This window comes from Cyprinus carpio, chromosome A7 (assembly GCF_018340385.1).
Source record: "Cyprinus carpio isolate SPL01 chromosome A7, ASM1834038v1, whole genome shotgun sequence".
Taxonomy (NCBI): Eukaryota; Metazoa; Chordata; class Actinopteri; order Cypriniformes; family Cyprinidae; genus Cyprinus; species Cyprinus carpio.
In genome coordinates, this window is record NC_056578.1 from 1,877,256 (window position 1) to 1,882,802 (window position 5,547).

The following is a 5,547-nucleotide window of genomic DNA, read 5'->3' on the forward strand; positions in this document are numbered from 1 at the left end:
TTACATTATTCTATTGGTGCTGCACAACAGTTAAACAAATAAAAAATATAGAATAAATATTACAAAATAATAAAGTATAATTAGACACTAGGTTGACAGTTAAATGTTTATTGTCTTCTAAAATAATGAAAGTCTATTTACCAAAGTCATTAAGATGGATAAAGATTTCTCTTATCCACATACTGCTTTTTATATTAATATATTTTTCGTACTTTTTTTTTTTGGTTTGTTTTATTGATGCAGTTAATGAAGTGTGAGATTTATATTTAATAAAAATTCAAACAAAATCAAACATTTGTATGTTTTCTTTGCATGAGTTTTTCCACAATTGTTAATCTTCTGCCACTTTAGGTAAACGTTATTTCAGGTTAGCAGCTCTAAACAAGTCAACCTTTGTTTTATTATTTTTATGCAGTTGTTATGAATAAAACAACCATATTTTGGTCCGTACACTGCATGTCACTGGTGTTTTCTGAGTGTTTTCTGATTCTTCTTTAATGCCAAAAGTAAAAAGAAAGCGCAGTAACTACGCATTATGAGTATGAAACTGATAGCAATCATAATTCAATCAGTGTTTTGATTTTCAGAGCATTGTGAAATCATGGTTTACAGAGCATCACTATTAGAGTAATGTCTCTTTTCTGCGCTGGAGAACATGTTTGCGTCTTTAACATCCTTCACCAGATATGAGGCATGAAAATCACGCAGCTCCTGATGAATACACCATGAATTAACACTCGTGAAGGCCTGTTCATTTGTGTGAGATTACCTTGTGCGGTCAGTCATAGTCCAGAAGATTATGATGGGAATCTTGTGGTGGATTCCTGAAGTAAAGATGGTCAGCATCATCTAGTTTCTACAAAAAAAATTTATTCACATCAGCTGCATAAAGCATCATCTTTTATCTTTTTAAAGGTCCCTGAGGGCAGAGAAGACAACAGACGATTAAAAGAGATTCACAGCAGCAGACACAAACCAAAGCAAACCAGAAGAATATCTTCAGCTCTGATGTGTTGTAAAGTGATGATGCACTTATTCACCTCATTGAAAGATTACGCAAGCTAGAGAAATTAATTATTTATATTATTAAAATATATACAAGCATGCAAAAGTTCAGAGGAGTTCAAACTGGAACACAAGAAAACAAATAGAATGAATTATAAAGAGGAGTATGTGGGAAAATGCTGGAGTTGTCCATTTGTTTGTAATGTAGTGTATAAGAATTAACAATACAAAATTACTAACACAAATTAATAAAATATAAAGTGAAAGTGAAGTGGCATGACAAGTAGCAAAGTGTGGTGTACCATACTGAAAATATATGCTCTGCATTTAACCCATCCCAGCGAACACACACAGCAGAGAACACACACACACACCCGTGAACACACACACACACACTGTGAACACACACACACACACTGTGAACACACACCTGGAGCAGTGGGCAGCCAGTTTTGCTGTGACGTCCGGAGAACAGTTGGGGGTTCGGTGTCTTGCTCAAGGGTCTCACCTCAGTCCTGGTGTTGAAGGAGGAAGAGAGCGCTGGTTATTCACCCCATGAATCATGATATATTGTACTTCACCCAGAGTGAACTATAATTGAGTTCAGAGACATTTGAGGCAAAAAAAAGAGAAAAAAGGGAGTCTAACTGAATGGATTGAAAATGTGAAAATGATATAGTCTGACTGCACTGTAACCTGCATACTGTATATGTCTCTCAAACGTGTGGGTTTGGTTCCTAGTGTAAGGGAAACAAGTAAATTTAGCTCAAAGGGTATTATTTATGATTTTAAAGGGAATTTGGACAGATTCACATGTTTCATGGCTGATCAACTGAACTGGCCAGCGATTCACTGAACGGACTGTATAACATAAACTCTGCATTGAATATTACTATCCAAAGTATAGTGAAAACACAATTTATTAGCACAGTAACAAGATCTGCAGTTTAAGACATTAACTTGTAAGCACACAGCTCAAGATGTTTTTCTTTTCAATATAAGACTTTATTGGACAAATCTGAGACATAAACTAATCTAACACATAAGCACACACACTCACATATTCACACAAGTTACAGAAAGAGAGAAAGTGAGGAAAGAATGAGTCTAGGAGATTGAAAATGTGAAATCCTAAATTATAGCAATAATATTGCAATAATGTGCAATTGCTTAGACCTGATCAACCATCAATGATTTAATTAACCCTCGCAAGGAGTTTCTCAATGAGGTTATTAAATATTAAATGCACCACTAGCTTCTGAAGGTTTTACTTGTGTTTCCTGTGTTAGGTGATTCATCTGTGGATTAAATCTCTTGGGGTTCCCTTTGATGGCGTCGTCTGCTGAAAGGGGGTCCCAAGGTTGTTGATTGGCTGGAGGTTCAGTAGTTGTCCGGAGTGACGTCTTGGGGAGCCAATCGTTGGGCGTTGGCTGAAGAATGACACAGAGTTGTGGGCTGGATGAGGTTTTGGTGGTGGGCACAGACAAGGTTTGACTCAGAGACACGGCTTTGTGTCAGAACTTAACTCAGAACACAAATCTCTCTGCAGAAAAGAGAAGAACCAGAGGTAAAAGAAAGAAATGAGAGAAGTGTGACGAGACTAGATGACTTATCTCCTCATGATGGTAAAAGAGCACTTGGCATGTAAGCCAGAACACGCTTAAAGAGCACTAAAAACCTTACAGCAAAAAGCATTGTTTGTAAGTGTCCTGACTTTTAAACCCGGCTGCTGGACACATCCCAAATGGTTTCTTGACCAGTTAGACATTGTCTTAGCTCAGGGTGTTGCTATGTTTCTCCTCCCAATACATAAATCAACAGGCTAACATAAATTAGCCACATGGTCCAAATTTTCATGCTTTTGCAGGGTATTATTTAGACATGATTTCTATAACAAGAATTATCAATAAAAGATATTTTGTTTTAATGCTGCAAGCTGTTCGAAGCAGTGAATGAGTTGGTTGGTTGGGCTTGCTTCAGACTCGCTGACACTAGGATCTGATTTACGATCATCCATGTTGTCTTGTGCCTCTTTGTGGACTTTGGCTCTTTATGTTTCAACAATGTTCTGATCGAATCTTAAATTGTCTGATTCACTTTGATGCACTACACTAGGAAACCCCATCAGCGTTTTATCTGTTTTATCTGCGGAAGCTCTGTAGTTTTAATGTAGACAGTACCTTCATGAAAATGTTTTATACTTGTTGTATTGAATCTGTCTTTTTTATTTATTTATTTATTTATTTCATTTGTGTGCTGGTATGTGTAACTTAATGTAAAAATAAATAAATAAAAAATAGATTACAGGGTATTGTTAAAGTGTGTGGTAAGATTGTTGGAACACTTTGCAGGACTTGAATGACTTGTATAAAGCCAGGACTTTGAAGAAAACTGAGTTAATTATGAATGAACAATGTTTTTAAGTTGCTTCCTTCTATTTGTAGATATTATCTGCCTTTATGTAGGACTAATAGATTTTAAAAATATTTATACCAGCTGCCGTCAGATGCAATAATAATTATAAATAAGTTTATGTCAATTATTAAAGGAAGTCTTGTTTGTGTCTGTGTGTTGTGGTGGTGTGTGCTGGTTTTGTTGATTGTATGGTTTACTGCTGGCTGAGAAACAAATTGCCCTCTTGCTGATAATAAAGTTGACACAAAGTGTCAGGGTCTCTCACTCTTTAGTGTCTATCACCAGCCAGCAGAGGGCAGATTTACTTATTAAATAAATCTTTAGCACTGAAATAATATATTAGGTACATCAGAAGTTACAGTTACATTTAACTTCAACGTTCCAATCCTGGACATGTGAAAATTGCTCCACAAAGGACGGAGGAAACATCATGAGGATGTTTTGAGCAAGATATGAATCACACATTTTACATACTTCAACAGTGCATCTTTCTTTATTAAAATGTATTACACATTTCTTATTTAACCAAAATTCAACAACAGATTTCATGAGTGCAAGCTGATGACAGTCTGGAGCCCTGAAACATTACTCTCATCTTCTCAAAAATATTTGTTAATTATACTCATCCAAAACCCACCTGCCTTCATTTGACACTGCAACACTGATAAACTATATATAGTGAACACTGATAAACTATATATAGTGAATGGCCTGAATTTTGTGTCACTTTGTGAGCTTCAAAGGAACTGAGAACTGGCCATTCCTGCATGTGCAGAGAATGCAAACCTCTAAATGTAAGTAAATAATCAGAGAATTGTCATGATTCTCAGAGATACAGACTCATCTGCATCAACATGCGTCTAAAAGCTTCATTGAGCTGGTTGATGAAACACTTGTGCTCTTGCAAAAGATGCTATTGTGAGTGTATTGATGAGGTGCACACACGAGTACTGCTATCAGAATGAATTTATTCTGCACTTAAACACAGTCCTGAACTTGGCTTATAGCCGCCTTATACTGACATCTAGTGGCCTCTTATCATGGAACACATATCAATACATCTTCCCTTTTTTTAAGTTAATATTTTATAACTTCATACACAATATTTTATATTTTATCACCCTTTAAAGTAATACAAGTAACTTTTTATTTCTCCATTTAACAATTCTTAGTTTTCTCCACATAAATCTAAAACTTTGAAAATTTGAAAAATTCTCCCTTAATCTCTGCTTTTCTCAACGAAAAAACTCATCTGAACATGTCTTCACATTTCTTCTATGAGTCTTTTTGGTCTTTTTATTTGTCTCTTTGGACGTTCTGTCTGTGTCTCAACACCCTTTTCTTCATCAGTCTCTGATAACTTGGCTTGCAATTTTGATTGTTCACTTTGCTTTGAGATTTCCAGTTCATTAGAGTCACTTTCTTTGATTCTTATGGCTCTCCAAGGCACTTCCAGTAGGTGTCTTCTGTTCCGCCTCATTATCTTTCCATGTTCTGTCAACACTTCATATGACCGGGGTGTAGTCTCCTTTACCACTTTGGCCAGCGGTCCCCACTGTCCATCACATCTCACCCGTACGACTTCTTCGAGACAGTGGACTCAGTGGTTTGGCTGTTCTGTCGTAATGCTTCATCTGTTTCTCATTCGCATAATTCAATGTACTCTGTACCTTATGATGCTTAGCTGATGGAAGCTTTGTCCGCAGTTTCCTATTCATGAGCATTTCCGCTGGTGAAAGGCCAGGTATGGATCTTCCCCTGTCTCAGTGGCTTTTTTCAGCAGGTGTTTCATGATCTGCACTCCTTTCTCTGCTAAGCCGTTGGATTGCGGGTAAAGGGGACTTGATGTTATGTGTTCAAAGCCATAATTTCTCACAAAGTCCTTAAAGCTCACACTTTTGCATTGTGGTCCATTATCGCTTATCACAGTCATTGGAATACCATGACGTGCAAATATGGCTTTTGTTTCCACAATTACTTGCTCTGTTGTTGTGTTGAACAGCCTCGCAAATTCTGGGTAACTGGAATGATAGTCCATGAGCAGCAATTGACAGCCTCGCAAATTCTGGGTAACTGGAATGATAGTCCATGAGCAACAAGTTGTCTTTGTCTTTAAGTTGAAATAAG